This window comes from Anolis carolinensis, chromosome 2 (assembly GCF_035594765.1).
Source record: "Anolis carolinensis isolate JA03-04 chromosome 2, rAnoCar3.1.pri, whole genome shotgun sequence".
In the NCBI taxonomy this organism is placed as follows: Eukaryota; Metazoa; Chordata; class Lepidosauria; order Squamata; family Dactyloidae; genus Anolis; species Anolis carolinensis.
The window spans coordinates 272,615,364-272,637,919 of record NC_085842.1 but is presented as its reverse complement, the minus strand read 5'-3'; the positions used below and the strand labels follow the sequence as shown (position 1 = coordinate 272,637,919).

The following is a 22,556-nucleotide window of genomic DNA, read 5'->3' as shown; positions in this document are numbered from 1 at the left end:
ACTTCACAAATCCCTTCATGGATAACTTCACATACATGCTAAGTGTCCTGTTATTATTTTTCTACATTTACTCCTTGAATGATTTCATCAAATCCCATGGTTTGCTGGTGCCAGTTACATGATAATGATGCTTTCTGGTAACATCTCCATAGTAATGAACCAAAAAAACCCCAAAACAATACGAACACTCTTATCTTGTATCTAATTTCACTGCTCAGCATTTGCCATCCAACCCCCAAAATAATGAGACAACACAACAGATGTGGGATAAACTATGGGCAATTTTTACTAATGTTGCCTAATTAACTTTGTAACTTGCAGCTAATTCTAAAGTGTAGCATGAACTTGGTGTGGCTAAAGACAAGGTAGTGGCCCTTTTGGCCAACTTCTCAGCTACTTTGGGAGAAACACCAGTGTCTCTGATTGCAGTAGCCCTGGGCGCAACCACTAAGAGAAACGTGATGGAGAATTCTGCCCCAAGGATTTATTGAGGCCAGATTCTCCCATTCCTAGTCCATTTTTGTTCACCCGCGCCTCAGTTATTTAAACCACAAGTGAGAGTTCCCATTCCTGGCCTACACATAAAAAATATTGGTGCCTTGGATGAACACCAAAATCAAATCCCTTGCTGTTTTCTGATATGTCTGTTTAAAAACCATACCATCCCAATTTGCCCTCTTAATACAGTATTGGGTGGGTCAAAAAATCCCCCTAGAACATGAGGGGTTGGATTCCTACCCAGCCCCAGAGGTGACCAAATTTAATTATATTTTAATGCGCAGGAGGGTGGGTCAGCAGTCAGCTTCAGACTAAATTAGAGGGGCAGAATGCTAGTGCTGTAACTCCACCCTCAGAAAGTAGCCCTGGCTGGGGTTAGTTTCTTTCAGTCTCTTCCACAGGGGTGGAGGCAAAGCCCTTCCCACCTCCCATCTGCACAGTGGGGGGGGGATGTAAATTTTTCTCCCAAGCCTTTACATTACTGTGAAAGCTTTCCTAAGAAGAAACTATATGTGTGTGAGCCAGCATGGTGTAGTGGTTTGAGTGTTCTAATAGGAATCTGAAGATTAGGGCTCAAATCCACATGGAAAGCCAGTGGGTGATCTTGGGCAAGTAACTCTCTCTCAGTCTCAGATGATTTGTTAATCATCTTAATTTGTTCAGACCCCCCTCTGAACAAATTAAGACAAGAAAACCTCATCATAGGTTTGACTTAGGGTTGCCAAAGTTGTACATGATTTGAAGACTGATAAAAACAACAGCAAGCATGCATGTTACAATAATAATAATAATCATCCACTCTTTTTACCTACTCTTGAGTCACAAAAGGCATCCAGGGCATCAAGAAAATTAATAAGACAATCCTTGCCTTCAGGTTTACAAACAACAATATACAACAGGAAAAAGAAAAGGGAGGAATGAAGAGTGAAGAAGTAAGACACAGTGCAAATGATTTTTTAAAGAAAATTTTATTCAAAAAATGAAGTTTCCAGTTTCCAATGGGCTGAAAAGAAAATAAGAGTGAACAATAAAGGTAGGTGTGTGAGAAAATGGCAGTTAGCACTATTTCTTCAAACTGACAATATAGTAGGGTGGAATTTATTATACAAGGCAGGCAAATCACATTTACAGCAGTAAAACAACTTTGCCTTAGAGATATCACATGACATTGCTCCTTTTCCTGCTACTCTCCTACTGAGACACTGCTGGAATGCATTTCTTTTACAAAAGGCATTTATTATTTGTATTTGTAAAAGAAACATCATTCATGCTGTTTCCCAACAAGAAACTGGTGGGGAAAGAGCCGTGCCATACAATAAGTCCAATGCAAAGACAGTATTGTCTTTCTGCAAGTGCTATTTTCCTGTTTTGTGTGATAAACTATTCTGAGAAGGGATCTGTGCATCAACTCATCTAGGCTCCTTTATCCTTCAGTTGTCATCTGTCAGCAGGCATTACATTACATGTCCTGAAGAAGGCGGGAACAGAAGGCCCCATCTTCCCATGGCTCAGTTATGGATCACTTCAGCATATCAGTGTTTGAGGGTCTGGATTTGAGTGATTTGAGGCTTCATCATGAAGGCTAGGTGAAGTGTCCCATTTTGCCTGGCTTTATCGATAAAGGAGAGGGGCAGTGGAGTGAATCTGTCACCCTGCACACAGCTCTGTCTTGGCGATGCTTTCCCCATCACATGGAGGAAGTGTCACCCTTCCAGCGAGGACCCGTGCTGGCTCCATTGGAGCTATCAGATCACGGGAAGCCTTCAGTGTTGTGGGGAAAGTGTTTGGTGATACATTCACCCTGGTTGACAGTGGGGCCTCTGCTGGAAGTCACATGATGTTGTGTGATGGTTGGTGTGGGGTTTCATCCATTAGATTTGGTGAAATGTTCTAGGACGCTAAATTCTCTGTCTGATGAGGTCCCTAGTCGCCAGCCACAGGAGAGAGATTATTTGCAGGAGTGGTCATGTCATGGCACATTTATGACACTTTGTTAGGATGAACTAGGCAACTGTTGATTGTTCCAAGACTTAAACCTGGATAAAATTGTGTGCAAAAGATACACTTTTGTCTCTAAGCTATTGCTTACACATTTAGTAATTTTTCCTTGTTTACTTCTTAGCCCTTTCCTCTAAATTTCCAATATCTGATTAACAACTAACCAATAAATCATACAGATATTAAAAATCAGTGTAAATGAGTAATACCTGATAAATAAATTCAAAAGAATATTTCTGGGTGCCTTAGGTAAGCAGGATATTACCTCCTGTGGAGTCACAATTCATGATTTATAAACAAAAGGTGTGTGTTCAAAAGGGAACTGATTGCCTTGCATAGTGATTATGTGTATATCATGGTTTCCTATATCACAAATGGGCCATTTGTTCAAGTAATTCATCCAGTTTCAAAAGAAATCTAAGCCTGAGTGTGTAGCAAGACACAGGATCAAAATCTTCAGGCAGGTCAGATCCAATTTGTTTTTTATTCCCATCATCTTTATGCATTTACACAAGACACTATCACTGTCAGAAAGAGATACTACTCTTCTGGCAAAGATAATAACAGAAAGCAAAGGCAATGGGACATTCCAAAGATGTCATTGTAGTATTCGTCATTTAATTCCTGTTTCTATTGCAGACCTTCTTCCAAATCGTGACTCTGTAATATCAACATGGCTGGTGCAGATAGCTGTACAGAAGATTGCAACTGAATCAGTACAGGCCTCCCCAGCTTAAAGAAATGAGAAGGGGAATGAGATGCTATTTTTGGTTATTTTATCTGAGCAAGCTAGAGATTTCTGAAGAAGGTACAGCTGCTTAATACTGAGATAAATTCTGTAAGAAGATTTGGTGTTTATACTAGCAGAACAAAACAAGTTTGTGTAATGAGAAACCACACAACCCACCAGAGCAAAGTTTGGACGAGGCAGGGGATAGAATGAAGGAAAATCTGTCCCCTTAAAACTATTCTGTTCTGGTGGATGTTTGGATTTCACTTACAAATGCTTTGGCCAAAGCCTTCAGATCACTCAAATTCAGTTTTCTTTGAAATGTAGCTATTTTTACTTGTTTACAGTTACTGCTCTGCAGTAAATTATTTAGAAAAACACATCAGGTGAATATTAATTTACATAATTTATATGTGAGAGAAGCAAGATTAATGAGTACATTCAAAAAATGGCACTCTGTTTACATGATAGCCTGTTTTCAAAGCTCTGTACATGTCACCCATTTTTGTTGCTGATTTACGGTAGATGTAGATAAGGGGAACTGAACCAGTTTTTATTCCTAATTCATCTATTATTTGCAGAATTGTCTTCAGGAACTAGAAACCTCCTATGCATTTTTGCAAATGACAGAAATGAATAGATTTCTGTGTATCTATCGGTTAAGGGCATTCGTAATATGACCCCCATCACATTAGGGATTTTAGTGTCCTAAGATGCTTGGAGGACACTTGAAGGACGCTGGGAGAACGGAGACTGCCAGATGCCATCAGATGACGCACAGCAACATTCAGCAGGGCCCCATCTTTCCAGCATGCTGCAAGCATCCTAGGATGCTGAAAAGAGAACACAGAAAATTTGCCATGTTCTCATAGAGAAGAACAGGGCTAGTGCAGGGGGAAGCTGGGAGACAATGCTTCTCCCCGTGGGATGGGTAAGTGGACAATGTGGGCAATAGGGATGACAGGTTCCCTGACTGCCTGCCGGATTAGCTGCAATACATGGCAAATCCCGTAAATTGGACCTCAATGTATTGAAGTCCATACATACATTTTAAAGAATGTTATAAACATGAAGCATAATAGAAGGTACATTTCAAAGAGCTTGACAAGAGCACTGTGTTATTTCAGTGTTTTGCATTTTTAAAAGCACTTCAGAAGAATGTCACAGTGGCATTTGAAAAGACAAGAGAGTTTCATTGTCTCTTTGAATGGGGACTTATAGCAGATCCTGTCATTATGGGAGTTACGTCATCTTCTTTCAAATCTCATTTATTATGTGAAGCTAGAGAGAGAAAAAAAATCTGGGCTTAGACAGTGACAATGAATTAAATGCAATATATACAACAAATAACAATTTCTGGTTTAAATATGGAGGGGAGGGGAGGTGTGGTGTTTGCGATATTGAGAGATTAATCATAGAATCATAGAATCATAGAATAGTAGAGTTGGAAGAGACCTCATGGGCCATCCAGTCCAACCCCCTGCTAAGAAGCAGGAAATCGCATTCAAAGCACCCCCGACAGATGGCCATCCAGCCTCTGTTTAAAAGCCTCCAAAGAAGGAGCCTCTACCACGGCCCGGGGGAGAGAGTTCCACTGTCAAACAGCTCTCACAGTGAGGAAGTTCTTCCTGATGTTCAGGTGGAATCTCCTTTCCTGTAGTTTGAAGCCATTGTTCCGTGTCCTAGTCTGCAGGGCCGCAGAAAACAAGCTTGCTCCCTCCTCCCTATGACTTCCCCTCACATATTTGTACATGGCTGTCATGTCTCCTCTCAGCCTTCTCTTCTGCAGGCTAAACATGTCCAGCTCTTTAAGCCGCTCCTCATAGGGCTTGTTCTCCAGACCCTTAATCATTTTAGTCACCCTCCTCTGGATGCTTTCCAGCTTGTCAACATCTCCCTTCAACTGCGGTGCCCAAAATTGGACACAGTATTCCAGGTGTGGTCTGACCAAGGCAGACTAGAGGGGGAGCATGACTTCCCTGGATCTAGACGCTATTCCCCTATTGATGCAGGCCAGAATCCCGTTGGCCTTTTTAGCTGCCGCATCACATTGTTGGCTCATGTTTAACTTGTTGTCCACAAGGACTCCAAGGTCTTTTTCGCACTGCTGTCTAGCCAGGCGTCCCCCATTCTGTATCTTTGCATTCCATTTTTTCTGCCGAAGTGAAGTATCTTGCATTTGTCCCTGTTGAACTTCATTTTGTTAGTTTCGGCCCATCTCTCTAGTCTGTCAAGATCGTTTTGAATTCTGCTCCTGTCTTCTGGAGTGTTAGCTATCCCTCCCAGTTTGGTGTCGTCTGCAAACTTGATGATCGTGCCTTCTAACCCTTCGTCTAAGTTGTTAATAGAGATGTTGAACAGAACTGGGCCCAGGACGGAGCCCTGCGGCACTCCACTTGTCACTTCTTTCCATGATGAAGACGACGCATTGGTGAGCACCCTTTGGGTTCGTTCGCTTAGCCAATTCCAGATCCACCTAACTGTAGTTTTGTCTAGCCCACATTTTACTAGTTTGTTTGCCAGAAGGTCGTGGGGGACTTTGTCGAAGGCCTTACTGAAATCCAAGTACGCTACATCCACAGCATTCCCTGTATCGACCCAACTCGTAACTCTATCGAAAAAAGAGATCAGATTAGTCTGGCATGACTTGTTTTTGGTAAATCTGTGTTGAATATTAGCAATGACCGCATTTGTTTCTCAGTGTTCGCAGACCACTTCCTTAATGATCTTTTCCAGAATCTTTCTTGGTATCGATGTGAGGCTGACCGGACGGTAATTGTTTGGGTCATTCTTTTTTCCCTTCTTGAAGATAGGGACCACATTCGCCCTCCTCCAATCTGCTGGGACTTCTCCTGTTCTCCAAGAACTCTCGAAGATAATTGCCAGTGGTTCTGAAATTAACCCAAGAAAAAGTTTCTGGAATAGAAACAGGTTGGCCTGAAGAGCTGAATTATAAACATTTCATTTATTGATGATACACTAAAATTTACCTAGCGCATCACAGCTGCAGATGAGTTTGTATTAAATACAAATCATATCAAATTACTTCCAGTTTTATGGAACATGTTATATAGAAAGGACTTCAAATCTATCACCTTCTCTTTGTATTTCTTGCACTATTTATTATGCTAATAATTCAAATATATAGCATTAATTTGGTTGAAAATAATAAACACAAGTATCTTATGATTCTGCAACCAACACCAGAAGTTTTATATTGCTGCTTGTAAATCTTTTCCCATCATGCATTTTATTTCACTTTAAAATTAGTTTTGATCAATATTATACACAATAACAAGATTCTAGATTATTTTGTGATACAATTAAAGCCTGCACTTTTAATGGTTGTGTAGAAGAGCAGAGTTCATCAAGTATTGCTTGTTACCACCTGGTAGGGTGACAATCAACACCTGCTGAAATTCTTCTATACAACCATTAAAGATATAGTTTTCAGTCTGACATCACTAATGTTGAGTGTCAACAATTATTACTACTAATATTATTTGTATTTATATTCTACTTCTTCTCTCCCAAAGTGGTCATTAGTGATTCTTGGCATAATACATTTGTGTCGGAATATAATATAGGAGATCTTTTATCAATTGTCCACATATGTTTGTATTCTAACTTTTAAAATTGTTACAGTGTTTTTGGTTTCAAATGAAGGCCACACAGAAAGCTTAATAGCTAAACAAAGAAATTGTTTATATTCAAATTTCAGTTCTACCTTAAGGGCACAAAATATGACTCTTGAGCAGAGCCGGTCCTAGGTATTTTTCAAGTGTAGGCAAACAGAATTTTGGTGCCCCCCCCCCAAACCAATAACTGAAAAATAAAAGTGTTGGATAAGCAAAAATGTTGGCTAATAAGGAGGGATTAAGGAAAAGCCTATTAAACATCAAATTACATGAAGATTTTACAAATTAAGCACCAAAATATTATGTTTTACAACAAATCAACAGAAAAAGCAGACTCGACTGCGCCCCCGTATGTTTTGCGCCCCAAGCGACCGCTTAATTTGCCTCATTGTTGGACCAGCTCTGCTCTTGAGCAAAGACTTTCTTTCATGCTCTCCAATTTTCCATAACTCTCCTAGTCTTCTCTTTTTCTGGCAATGAATTAATCATCCTGGAAGCTTTAAATTTTTTAAATAGTTGTAGAATTCCTCTGTCTGTTAAATATCACTATCCCATCATTTCCTCCCCAAAAATAGACTTCTGGTCAATTATTATTTTTAATAGGTGATCATCAAATTTCTACAAATATAACTTTTTGTCCCTTTGCAGTGCTACAAATGTCATCACAAAATTGTATTAGGAAAGGACAAAGGAATGAGACTTGACTGCTTCCTTCAAAATAGCAGCAAAATAGATGATGGTGGATTAAAAGAGGGGAAAAATTCCCCATCAGGTAAGAAAAGAGGCAATCGCTTAAGCTACTGGGTAGTATATCTAGCTTCTGTCCCCACAGCTGCGGTATAATACAGGCCTGGTGTCATTTTAAGCTGATTAGACAACTAATCTCACAAGAAACACCTCATACTTTCTCTGTATACCTTTGTGATTTCTCCTGCGTTTCTTCAAATACAGAGGTTGAACAGGACACAATTATTTTGCCTTGAACTTAATACATGTGACAAGTGCCAGCAGATAGAGTACACATCAGTGTCAGCTGCCTCGTTTAAAGTCATGAAAAAGCTCACCTGAATTCCCAGGAAAAACATCTTGGTGTGAAAAGCAAGCTGCTCCCCTCTTCTCCTGTGCTCTGAATGGAAAGCAAAACTAATAGTATGCACTTACCTGATAATCCAACTTAACCTATTCAAACTGGCTCCCCTCTTCCAGGGGACAAATGGGAGGAGATGGGGTTAGAAGGTTTTCTGTATTCAATTTGTAAAACAGCTCATTAGTTTACACAGACAACTATGACCATAATTGTATATGTGTTTCAAGGGTATATCAAACTGTATGGACACCCCCAAAATCAATATAATATGATTAATCAAGTGACACAATGAGAGCACACAAGGCATAACATGGCAGGAATAGTAAGAAAGAGTAAAAAAAAAAGCTACATGATTGCTGTGTGCTAGAGAAGCACCTAATTCTTTTGAATTCCCTCTTTTGAAGAGTGAATGTGAATCTTCATCTTTCTACCCTAAATAACATCTACACAATGTCATAACTCATGGTTCAAATGCATTGGGTTCATTTACTAAGGTAGAGATGACTATTTGAATAAGGAGCTATAGACTTTCAATGATCCAGCAAAAGAATGGGCAGGGCACCTTTAATAAAGGCTTTGAGACATTGAGAAGACTGGTTCAAGCAGCAGATGCTAGGGAGCAGAGAACAGTGGAAAGTGTCCCTGGGAGTAGTTAACAACATGCATGTGTTTAAGTCTGTCATATCAAATACAGGCAGTGGGATTGAAAGCACTTCCAAATGATTATGATCATATGGTGACAGCATTGTTAATTGCCACATGTTTATGTGCTAAAACTAGATATAGCACACCTAGAAAGAAAGAAAAAAGATAAAAAGAGTAGGAGAAAGGATTGAAAATGATGGACTCAGGACACAAATAAAAAGATCAATATAATACCCTTGAAGAAGAATAGAAAGGAGATGACCAGTTTGCATGCTGCCAACATTCAGTGAATGGCTCATGTGCTTTAACAATGAAAGCATCTGTATAAATAGCAAATAATAAAAACAACATAGAAGACAAAGATATCTTCCTCTTAGATTCATATGTTCAGAAATCATGCAGACACAAGGTAGGGAAACATCAATAGAAAACTGAATGAAATCTTGAGAATCTAAGAAAAATTTGAATTGAAAGGTATTGTAGAAGAATTGGAATTAGTTCTCCTTAAATACCTCCTAAGGTCACAAAGATTGTAATACATATCAAATATAACTTATTTCTTTAAAAAAATCCATTGACATCATGTACATTCCTTAAAATAAACATTTTCGTAATTCCACATTATGTAGTATCCTATTTAATTTAGCTTAGATATAAAATTGACCCTCAGCTGAGACAGAGCATAACCTTGAACCAAGAGAATATATTTGATATATGGATTAATATATGTACACATGAGATTAATTTAAAGATTGCAGGATAATACGTAGCTACAAAATGAAATGAAACATCCTCTGAATGTTCTGCTTTAATAAGGAAGAGTCACTAATATTTAGTTAACCATGCATTTAAATCAAAGACCTACAATTTCTTGTAACTTTTCTCCAGCCAGCATTCAGAAGAGGTTAGTTTCTAGACTGAAATTTTCTCAAATCAAGACCTTTCTATTTTTTATCTTTTCTCTAATGCTTGTCAGTCTAATGAGGATATATTTCTGAACAGAGGGGTATTCATTTGGGTCAGGACCATCCTGCTGCATACTCTAGCTTTAGATTTGTAGTTGCCTACTACCTATTACTAATTGCAGTGGTTCTCAACTTGTGAGTTCCCAGGTGTTTTTGCCTACAACTACCAGAAATCCCATCCAGTTTACCAGCTGTTAGGATTTATGGGAGTTGAAGGCCAAAAAACATCTGGGGACCCACAGGTTGAGAACCACTGACCTACTGCCTATCCCTTAAGCACAATTTTGTTCACAGTCTCAAATATATTTATCAGCAGTTCCAATCCCCTTTTCCTCCTTTTCCTAGGTTTTCTTAAAACAACAGTAGCCCTATGTTTGAAGGATTGTCAAGTTCAAGTACATGTTAAAGATAAATAGCAGTAAGAAGGGGAGACACCTTGACATTGCATATTGCTAGGGGGACTTTCACACTACAGAATTATAGCACTATGGTTCCACTTTAATTGCCATGTTAGTATCCTATGGAACCATGCGACTCGGAGTCTAGGGAGGTGTATATAAATACCACAGGCATTTGCTTTCATTGTTTATGGCCAGAGGTGCTTGCTTTTTAAAATAAATGCCTGATTTTATGTTAGCAATCAAAGCTCCATGTATTCAAACTTCTCAGAGGTTAGAGGACAAATCAGCCACATTTTTTATGCTGATATAACTGTAGAACAAACTTATACTGCAGAAGTGATGGACTGCAACCAGTTTCCTTGCTATTTACTAGAAGGACATACTTCTTTGCTTTTCAAAAATATTAATGACAATAGCTGCAATCTTAAAATGCTGTGTGGCCCCAACATTCTTTTCCACTACAATTCCCAATAAAGTTGACTTAAAAATGTAGTTAATTTTATCTTGCCCCTCTTTCTTCTTTCTCCTTTTTTCTTACGAGAATTGGTCTTCATTTATCAGAACCCCTGGATTTTTTCTTCAGTCCCATCCCAATAACCACAGCTAACCAAACCTGCAGACCTGCCACTTCCTCTAGGGCTCTATAGTGACTGAACAAAGAGCCAAGGAGAATTTGGCAATTATGGGTGGAAGGGGGGGGGGTGAAGGGTAGAAAATCTCTTCTTGTGTTGTCGAAGGCTTTCATGGCCGGGATCACAGGGTTGTAGTATGTTTTCCAGGCTGTATGGCCATGTTCCAGAAGTATTCTCTCCTGATGTTTCACCCACATCCATGGCAGGCATCCTCAGAGATTGTGAGGTATGGAGAAAACTAAGAAAGGAAGGTTTATATATCTGTGGAAAGTCCAGGGTGAGCGAAGAACTCTTGTCAGTTGGAGGCCAGTGTGAATGTTTTAATTAATCACCATAATTAGCATTGAATAGCTTCATCTCCTGACTTTTTTCTGCCTGAGGGCATCCTTTGTTCAGAGTCCTTAGCTGCCCCTGATTGATTCATGTCTGGAACTCAAAAATCAGAACAGTAAATAAGAAGCAAAACTCTGAAAACAGAGGAATTCCAGACATGAATCAATCAGAAAATAAAAAATAATAAAGTTAAAAGAGTGTTTTAAGGTATAACACTGTTCCAGACAGCAGTCTTTTATACACAAGTTCCCACAATAAAATTGGGGGCTCAGGGCTGTTGGGAGCTCAGAGGACTGTAGAAAGTGGAGTGAGGCTAATGCATGGCCTAAAAGAACATTTTTCTTACCCCTTTTATCACCACATATCATTTCAAATATCTGCCCTTTTACATTAAATAATTATAGTTTGCTCACAGTTACTTTGATTGTTAGGGCTGTGAGCAGTTTTCTATCACATATGGAATGCAATTTACAAGCAGACTTCTTTTCAGTTGTGATAAAATGATGTTTGAGAGAATAATGCTGCTAAAGCCAACTTGCTGTAGCATCTTATTTTTGTATTCCATTTGCTTATGGTATCATTTAGACCGCCTAGTAATTAACAGATAAAATCTGGTATTATAATTTAACTTTTTATCATTGCCAAGTAAAAGTAAAGCACCAGATGTTACATTTTATTATAAACAGTGCAGCAAATATGTTATAATGTTTTTTCCATTGTAAAGATAAATTAACTTTTATTTTTGAACTTCACTTCTGTGAAGTACCGAAACATTGGGTGCCTCAGTATGAGTTGCACTTACTCTTGATTACAATATACTTGAATAAAATTACTTCAACACATTTTTAGTTAAAGTCTTACTGAGGAAGAACAGTCCTCAGATATTACAACAAAGCAAATAAATTCCCTTGGTTTTCTTATTCTATTGTTTCAGTCATTGAGCATTAATGCCTTATTCTTATTTCATAGGATAGGAAAGAAACAGTGATTGCTGTTCTTGGTTGCACTGTTCCAATAACATGCATTTTTTAAATAAAAAAGGCAATTGTGGATTAGAGACAGAAATCACATGTGAAGGATGATGACCATAGCATCAGCTGGGAGGAAATAGAATCAGCTTGGTTAATTTCTCCCCTTCTGGGAGGTTTCTGTGTTGTCATTTTATTGAAGATTACCAATCAGCCTCCCTTTGACTAATGAAAGGATATAATTGGTAGCTCTACACTTAACAGCACATAATTCTTCTCATATATTCTCCTCATGCTTTCATTAATAAAGAATATTTAGAAAGGGAAGACTTTTCCTAATTGCCCAAATTCTAAGGGTTCCCAACAAGTTCTGGAAATAAAAGTGGTAGGATTTTTTTAGGGCAGATTAAGCTGGTGAGATCTGCACATAAAAGGAGTTCTGTCAACAACTGTTACTCCTCATATGAATACATGTCTCAGAGCTCTTCTTCACTGCAAAAAAAAATGCACAGGGAATTGAAGTTTAAACCTCCAATTCCTTATGCATTTGCTGCCCACACGGGGGGCCAAAACCTCACTTTTTTGGCAAAGGGGTTGCCACATTCCCATCCATACTGGTTTGTAATCAGGTCTGGGGTGGGGCTATGGTCCCTAGCCTCCTGCACTCCCTTGTCCCCCTTTCCGTCTTTAAAACAGGAAAATGGGCTCCCTACTGAACCTGGAGGCTTCTCCTTCCCCCATGGCCTCTCTAAATGATGCACAGTTTTCAAGGGGAAATTTCTCCCTTTCCTCTAGAAAGCTCCATTTGTCCTTTAGAGGTTCCATTGAGGAAGGAGAAGCCTCCAGGCTCAGCGAGCAGCCCAGTTTTACTGTTTTAAAGCCTGAAAAGGAGACAAGGGAGGAGAGGCTGTCTGCTTGAGCCCACAGAGTTGGGATCAATATGGAAACTGCTCCTAACATCATTGATGGCAATCTCAGGAGTAGTCTCCACAGGTCTCACACATCCAAAGATGTGGGATTCCAGGTTTTTTCCTGGTTAATTTTGATATTATAAGGTGTCAATGCTTCATGATGATACTGAGGCCCCATCTATATCACATTAAATGGCAGTGTAGGTGAGTCCTGACTCTGAGTACTGTGGGATAGTCTTAATTCTATATCCACAAGCATGCCTATAGATATGGGGCATTTTTATATCTTTAAATGCACTGAAATTCCCATAAAATCAGAAAATATCCCAGAAACCATTTTTCTTTAAAAAAAAAAAAAAAACCAAGTAGGATGGGGTTTAAACAAATTCCTTCATGCTGTCAAATTACTCTATACCATTAACTGATGTCCTGTTGGTATCATATCTTTGTGGTTATACTTCTTCTAAGTTTATATAGCAGTGTTGAAGGAAAACAGGAAAAATCTAGTTCTGAGTATCCTATTTCTCCAATGCTTTGTTTACATTATGGCTGCTACATTAGCAACCATTTTCCACTTACCTCTAACACCCAAAAACCATGATTGCATAATGCACAAACATGATTCTGACCACTGTCACCTTAAAGAAGCTGCTATGTCAGGAACTATTAATAATATCAAAAAAACTACACATGAATAATTAGTTCAAAACAGTTTAAGTAAGCACTGAATTCTATTTCTAGCATTAATGCCTAGAGAAAGCAAGAGCATGCATGTCAAATTCCATAATAGTAAAAAGTTCACTTAGAACAAGACAGATGTAGTTATTTATTATTATTTTTAATTCACTTATACCCTGCCTTCCTCACCCCACAGGGCACTCAAGGCAGCTTACAAAATCCAGCAAGAATTCAATGCTGTATCATAGACATTACAATAAAACCAATAAAACAGTAAAACCTATCAAACTATAACACAATCAAAACATGTAAGCAAATATAACACATAAAACAATGAAACAGATTAAAAAATATATATAACATATTCAAAACATAAAGTGCCGAATCTTGATTTTTATACTTAGTTGTAGTGTAGTGAAGGAGTTGGGGGGGGGGGGGGAGGAGATGGTCCTTCACGTAAACTTCAGTCTGTCTCTTTTGTTCTCTTTATATTTCAAGTGACCAAGATTCTTTCATGACACGGTTGATTCTTTGTATCTATTTATTGTTCTCCTTTAGTTAGAGGGCAGGAGATTTGAAATCTGGAGGTCAACTGCAGAGGCAGAAACTGAATTGTTCATTTTGTTGCCTTTTCTTTCAGTAGCCCCAAGGTGTGCTGAATGCTCTTCTTTCTGATCTTGGACCTCAGAGCAATTCACATATGAGAGGACTTGAAAATACTTAAACTTAGCAAGGAGTTTTATTTTGCTTTTATAATGTTTTGAATTTGCCACTGCATTTCCCTTCACCCCAACTCAATTTGAAAAGCTAATGGCATACTATTATCATTCCAAATTAGGCATGTACCTGGGAGAACTTGGACTATGTTAATGGATATAGTCAATGTGTGTTGAATATCAACTGAATGTTTAGGTTAATAGTAAAAAAAAAACTATGCAAAATACTATTTTTGCTACCTCTAATGCAGCCACCTCTTACCTTTTCTTACCACAACTTGCTGTTTCTTTGTAATTGATATTTCCTGCTCTATAGACTTCAAAACACAGAGATAGTGGGCTATTAGTGAGAGTAAAGTTTGAACAGAACTGAAGAATGGATTAATTGAACAAATAGTCTAGGATGTTTAAATAGATTCAGCAACTCTATTTGCATGTGCATTGTTTTCATAGTTTAGCTAATAGTTTCCCATTAAACTATTGATCTTTAATCAAGCATAGAATTTATAATTCAGTGAACTTAAGTGTGCCAGGCATTGTATTTTATTTTTCAAGTAGAAGCTTCAAAGCTTAGTTCAATCAGAGCACACACAGATGCTATAAGACAGGGAAATGCCCAATATAGGTAATGCCTGCCTCACCCTCTTGAGAAAGGGTAGTTTCTTTTATGTAATAACAGGTTTTCAAATTTATTGTTAAAGGAAAATGATTTCTTTAACAGCCAGTCTTTAAGAACAGATGTGATTTCAGTATTTATGTTCAAAGACATCTCCTATGTGAAAGTGAACATATGGGCCAATATGTGATCCACCTCATTCTTCAGATGTTCCTTCCATATACTGATGTACTACTGAAGTTCTTGTACTACTGTTGAATACTCACATATAAATGAAAAGAAGTTTTTTTTTTTTAAAAAAAGAAAAGCAATGGAAATACACAAGTATTTTATTTATTTTAATTTTAAGTCCATTGGTTGTATCTTCGTCTATCTTCTCACATTGTCTCCTGGTCTTCATATATTCTTTTCCAGTTCTTCTTCAACGGAAATTAAACTGAATTTTTCATAGCAGATTACTTCCCGTTAAATTTTTCATTAAATTATTTATTATAAATATCTATAAAGTTCTATAATTTTCATTTAGATTGTTAGTAGGTTAGTGTTATTATCATTTTATCATCATGTTGTCTCTTTTTCTGCATTTACATCAGATATATTTTCCATCTATAACTCCTGGGGTTGAAAGCTCTTCTGACTTAATTAAATTAAAATGGTTAGAATCCTCAGTATATTATGTAATGTGTGTTAAAGAAATAGAGATGAAGACTTGTTGTAACAATGATAATATTATAAAAGAACTCCTCATTCCTCAACAAATTTCACCCTCTTTGTTTTCTCCTCATGACATACCAGACATTTGTAAAGGTGCAACTAACCAATAATTAATCTATTACAGTAGAGTCTCACTTATCCAATATAAACGGGCCGGCAGAATGTTGGATAAGCAAATACGTTGGATAACAAGGAGAGATTAAGGAGAAGCCTATTAAACATCAAATTAGGTTATGATTTTATAAATTAAGCACCAAAACATCATGTTATACAAAAAATTTGACAGAAAAAGTAGTTCAATATGCAGTAATGATATGTAGTAATTACTGTATTTACGAATTTAGCACCAAAATATCACAATATATTGAAAACATTGACTACAAAAATGTGTTGGATAATCCAGAATGTTGGATAAGTGAGACTCTACTGTATCTCCAAATTTCTCCTTTTTCTTCCCTTGTCCCCCATCCCCTTCTTTCAGCTGCTCCTGTATCAGATTGTGCCCCCAATGATTTTTTGCTATCTTCAAGAAACAGCATAAAATAGGTAACTAATTAATTGTTAATAGTTAATAGAAGTTACCCCTAGTTCGGATCCCCCAGTGCTGCAATGGGTTAAACCCTTTGTTCTGGGAGGACTGATGACTAACAGGTCATTGGTTCGAATCCAGGGAGAGCGGGTTGACTCCCTCTGTCAGCTCCAGCTCCCTATGTGGGGACATGAGATAAGCCTTCCACAGGATGGTAAAGCATCAAACATCCGGGCATCCTCTGGGCAACATCCTTGCAGACAGCGAATTCTCTCTCACCAGAAGTGACTTGCAGTTTCTCAAGTCGCTCCTGATACACCCACAAAAAAACAAAACAAAAAAAACCACCTCTTAGTTCAATCCACTACTGTAGTCTAGTTTCTTATTTACTTAGCTTGTCGGCAATCACAACTATTTCCTATTTACTGAAAGTAAAATTTTTCCAGTATTCCTCCCTAGAGTAAACTTACACCTGGCTAATACAGAAGGGAATTCTGTTTTCATAGATCATTAAAATAAATCATGGCTAAAATGTGTTCTGTTCACAGCTTGTATTTCTTTTTTTATAGGCAAGGGTAGTTTTAAGAGTAATTTGTTTTTCTGAAACAGTTAACAGCCATCCTTTGAATAATTTAATCCTCTTTTTCTTTTCTTTTACCTGATTCATTATCATCAGCCATGTCACATAATAGTATTGGACAGAAGTAACTAGGCATGACGTTTTGTAGTGATGACCGATCAGCCTGGGAAATTCTAAATGAAATGCATTGCTGAAAACAGCTCTTACAATTAATGTATTTTTCAAACTCACCACCATCAGATTCTTCTCCTTATTGGAGGGGAGAGGAGTAGATCAAAAGGAGACAATTTTTAACCCTTTTCCTTTTCAATGATGCACTTAAGTATTTGGACATAGTGTGATGATAAACTGCAATTATCAAATCATGAAAATACACATTTTAATGAATATAATATGGAATTGACTGGAAAAGGTTTTCTGGAAACCTGTTGAAGTCAAATTTTGAAATACATGAATTTTTATGTATGATGAATATGAGATATTTTATATCTGAGTGATTATAGTCACATGTGTATTGATCCCAAGTGAGTTTTGCATGTTTATTTTGTCACCTTGAAAAAGACCCACATTTCTGAACACCAGAAAATTTGACATGAAAGGCATTTTCTGTTAAAACTGAACATTTCATTAACATCAATAGTTATATTTTAACATTCTAAATATGCATAGCAATGATGTTCCTGAAATTTGTAATTTCTACAAAGTTGTTCAACTTGCAACATTAAAGTGCATTTTAAATCAAATGCAGTTCAGCCTAGATGTTCACCACTTGATTAGAAAAAAATGTTCATTTGCAATCAGTGTTTGGTAGACCTCATACCTGAAATCAAGTGCTTAACTGTATAGAATCAAATTACCATAGAGTTGGAAGAGATCTCATGGGCCATCCAGTCCAACCCCTGCAAAGAAGCTGGAAAATCTTACTCAAAGCACCCCCGACAAGTGGCCATCCAGCTTCTGTTAAAAAGCTTCCAAAGAAGGAGACTCCACCACACTCCAGGGCAGAGAGTTCCACTGCTGAACAGCTCTCACAGTTAGGAAGTTCTTCCCAATGTTCAGGTTGAATCACCTTTCCTGTAGTTTGAAACCGTTGTTCTGCTTTCTAGTCTCCAGGACAGCAGAAAACAAGCTTCCTCCCTATAATTTCTCCTCACATATTTATACATGGCTATCATGTCTCCTCTCAACTTTCTCTTCTGCAGGCTAAACATGCCCAGCTCTTTAAGCCGCTCCTCTTAGGGCTTGTTCTCCTGACCCTTGATCATTTTAGTCGCCCTCATCTGGACACTTTCCAGCTTGTCAACATCTCCCTTCAATTGTAGTGCCCAGAATTGGACACAGTATTCCAGGTGTGATCTGACTAAGGCAGAATAGAAGGGTAGCATGACTTCCCTGGATCTAGACACTGTACTCCTATTTATGCAGGCCAAATTCCCATTGGCTTTTTTAGCTGCCACATCACATTGTTGGCTCATGTTTAGCTTGTTGCCCACGAGGACTCTAAGATCTTTTTCACACGTACTGCTGTCGAGCCAGACATCCCTCATTCTGTATCTTTGCATTTCATTTTTTTCTGCCTAAGTGGAGTATCTTGCATTTGTCCCTGTTGAATTTCATTTGGTTAGTTTTGTCCCATCTCTCTAATCTGGTAAGATTGTTTTGAATTTTGCTCCTATCTTCTAAGTTGTCAATGCTAACTTTTTACTATCAATAAAACACTAACTGATTGCTGTAAAGACTGTAAAGTAAACTGTAAAGACTGGAAGTATTTATATATTTAACCTGGAGTGATTGCTTGATAGTCTTAAAATACTTTGAAAGAAGATTTAAAACACAATTTGGTATTATTTCCAATCATTCATAAATAACAGTGAGCTGCTGAAGTGTGGCATAGTGTTGTATGTTTTCGGGGCTGTATGGCCATGTTCTAGAAGTATTCTCTCCTGACATTTCGCCCACATCTATGGCAGGCATCCTCAGAGGTTGTGAGGCATAGTGGTTTAAACTGGACTCTAGAAGTTAGCCACAGAATCCCACTTTGGGAAACAATATATTTTTTATCATACGTAGAAATGTAATAAATGCACCTCACTGTAAGGCAGAATCAACAAGTTTCACCAAAGCTAATGGCAGCCAAAAAAAGCTAATATGATTCTAGGCTGCATCAATAAGAATATTGTGTCTAGCTTGAGGAAGGTAATGCTACCACTCTATTCTGCTTTGGTCAGGTCTCATCTGTAATACCATATTACCATATTTCTGGGCACCATGATTCATAAAGCATACTGACAAGCTGGAACATGTCCAGGTAGGGAAACCAAAATGGTAAACGGTCTGGAGGAAAGGCTTAGGGAATTGTTATGTTTAGCTTAGAAAAGAGAAGGTTAAGAGGGGACATGATAGCTACATTAAAATTTTTAAAGGATGTCATATGAAGGAGGGGGCAAGCTTGTTTTCTGTTGCTCTAGAAACTATTACATGGAGCAAACAACTGAAGGAAAAGAGATTTTGCCTGAATATTAGGAAGAACCTCCTAATACTAAGAGCTCACTGACAGTGGAATATGCTGCCTTAGAATGTGATTAAGTCTCCTTCTCCGGAGGTGTTTAAACAGAGACCACTGTCAAGAATGCTTTGATTGTGTGTTCCTGCATGGGTGGGGATTAGACTAGGTGTCCTTTGTGGCTCCTTCCGCGATATGATTCTTTGATTGTGTTGCCTTGCCTCATGAGAGCCAGCAGGCTCTCATGGTTTGACTGTCCGACTTGCAATGCTTTTGCACCACTTCGGGAGTAATGGGGGTGGGGCCAAACCAGCATCATCTGATGGTGCTCAGCATGTCCCGTCCCAAAGAGGAAAAAGGTGCAAAAAACCCCAGTGTGATGGGGTGGTAGGACTCTGGAAAACCAAAATTTGAATTCCCATCCAGCCATGCAATCCCATTGGGTAACTTTGGGTAAGTAACACTGCCTCATCCTCAGAAAAAGCTAATGCCAAATCCGCAGTGAACAAATCTTCGTAAGTAAACCCTGTAGGCTGGAAACAACTTGAAGGCAATGATCACGTAACTACAACAGTACATTACTAAAGCAGAATATGGCCACAATAGATTTTGCATGATCATAATAAGAAAAAAAACTTTTTTGAGGTTTGTTTTAAAGATCCTTTTTAGATCAACACACATTTATTATTCTGTTAAAGTTTTAGAAATGTTGCATCACATACTGCAATATTATAATTTTTTGCTGAGACATCATTTCCACTGTCTGCAGTGGGTCTTACTTCCCACTCCTAAACTGCAGTATAATCTCTTTATTAGAATCCAATACTTCCCTCTACAATTATCATAGAAGGAATCATTTCAAATCATATGGTGTAGAGAAAACATACAGCTTGTTTCATTTTTGTGTACCATAATGTTGAGATAAAACTTTAGTTGCACATGTATATATCAATATTTTACACCTGCTATTATAGGCTTTTTCCTGTGTAAGCATTTGGAAATGATGTTAATACCTTTTAAAATTACTGCTGGAAAAAATATGGGAGTTTCCAATGCTAATTAACAAATATATATTCTGATTATAACTGGATTTTTAAAATTTTGTATTTTTAACACAATGAAATCATATTCCTCATCATTTTAGAACAAAAACAAACAAAAACTCTACAGATATATTTTCCCTGCTCAATTTAATCCAAAACATTTCAGGTTTTATACATACTTCATTATGAACTAAAATATCCAATTATAAGCAAGAATCAAGAAAAGCAATATAATCTCAACTTAGGCAGAAAAAGGATTGTATTATCTTATAATGAAGACATAAAAACAATTCAATTTAATCACTTTCATTTACTAACTAGTGTGAAAGAAATAATTAGGAAAAGTATATATTGACAAAAGTGATGTATATTTTCTTGTTTATTTTCTGAGCAATGCTATCAGTGCACGGTTATTATATTTTTATTAACTATTTTACACATGGCTATGAGGAAAACAGAAAATATATGTTTCACCTAAAAGATCTTCCTTGCAGAAACAATATGCAGTATCTTGGCTGGTACAATACGTAAAAATAAAAGAAAATCAAAAATCCTGTTTATTTTTACTCTTTTCTTATTTTACTTAGGAAATGTTCATCATTTTACCTTTAGAACAAATAATTCCATGAAACACTGATCATTTGAACTTACAGAAGTGGTTGAATAAAATGTGTCACCTTATGCAATTTATCTGCTTGAGAACACTGGAGACTAATCAGATGCTGCTTTGAGGAGCGTTGAAACAAATGTGAGAAAACCAATTTGACTTCAGAAATGTCAGATTCAAGTACTCTGCTGTGAAGCTTCAGGAACTCAAATGTTTCTGCCATTGCAAATTCCCCTACCCAGTACTTGCATTATATTTCAAAAAAGTATTTTCCTTCCCTGAAAACAGCACTTCACTTCTGTAAATCGAGAAATGCATATGAAATCTATGAGGCATGACCTCAGAAGAAATTTAATCAACTGCAAAATACTAAAAGCTAATTAAACTAAATCTTTACTCTTGGATAAATGGCTTTGTGGTTGAAATTTCCGTTCCTTTTACTTTGCATAGATTGATAGTGGTAATTTTGCTTGAAAGAAACAAAGTCACAGATTAAAATTTGTTTCACATGAAAGTCCATACAAAATGGACGAGACATGACTGTTTCTGAGAAAAGCCAAAGCTGTTCCTAATCTTCCATGAAATGTTTTGGGATGTCAGGCTAACAATACAGACATCAGATATGTCTGGGCGGAGCTTAGTATAGTTGATGGATCAAATCTAAAACCAACCTTAGTCCTTTCGTTAGTTTGTTTGTTTTGGTCCTATTAGGTAACATACCAAGGGAGTGAACCTAAATCACAGAGTTTACCATTCTTCCAACATACTTCTACATAGTGACTTCTTCACCCTCCTTCTCTCAGGAGCAGCTTCCAAGGCAGTTGAGAGAAGTTCTGCAGCTGAGAGAAGAGGTTAGATGTTGCCCTTGCAGCACAAGTTTGTTCTCTAAATGTCTGGGACAGTTTCTTCAGGTTGAAGAAATGCATTCAGACACAGCTTGGATACTGCCCTCCCTACCTGAACAGTTTGTGTAAGGCAGTGATTCTCAACCTGTGGGTCACCAGGTGTTTTGGCTTACAACTCCCAGAAATCCAAGCCAGTTTACCAGCTGTTAGGATTTCTGGGAATTGAAGGACAAAAACATCTGGGAACCTCAGGTTGAGAACCACTGGAGTAAGGCAAATAACTGAGAACCACTGGACTGCATGGCAAATAACTGGTTTCTTTCTTCAGCCATGCCTCTAAAATGGCATAAATGGGTATCATTCCAGATTACACCACCATATGTCACTAACAGAATTCTGATCTGAATTTGGTGAAGCTGTTCCTAATCTTGCAGGTTTTACTGTCTAAGCTCTTTGAATAAAAGTATAAATAGTTTTATTTTTTCACTTTCAACAAATCATGAGATTGTGCATGTCAGAGAGAAAGAGGGTCCCACCCTTGGTCTGAAAACAGTGTACTCCCTTAATCCTAAGGAAGAGAAACCAGCTGTGGATCAAGATCAACATCAATTGGGTGATTGGGAGGGCTTGTGTGAAGGATGGGGCTGGGGGAGATAAAAGGGACAGATGTTGAGAAGAAACCAAAGTCTGTTGGATCTGTGATGTGACAACAATAAAGGACTATTGTGAGTACTTTAACAATTTATCATCTTATTATCTTGTGTTTACCTTATCCAGGGCAGAGGAAAAGCTTTTTAAGCACACATTCCAAAGCGTATGCCATGCCTCTGCCAATGGAAGAGGGAAAAAATCCCACAGTATCTCATTAGAAAAGATAATTAAAATCCAGTTTTAGTCTATTCCATCAGATGGATTCAAA

At 37.7% G+C, this 22,556-nt stretch overlaps 1 long non-coding RNA gene across 1 annotated transcript; it reads left to right on the top strand.

Moving 5' to 3' along the window:
• The first annotated feature begins 1,167 nt into the window (after positions 1–1,167).
• LOC103279347 (uncharacterized) lies at positions 1,168–21,997 on the top strand. Its single transcript, XR_010003508.1, has 4 exons — positions 1,168–1,531; positions 3,136–3,304; positions 7,513–7,636; positions 20,773–21,997. It is a non-coding gene; the product is annotated as an uncharacterized LOC103279347 (long non-coding RNA).
• The last annotated feature ends 559 nt before the right edge of the window (positions 21,998–22,556 follow it).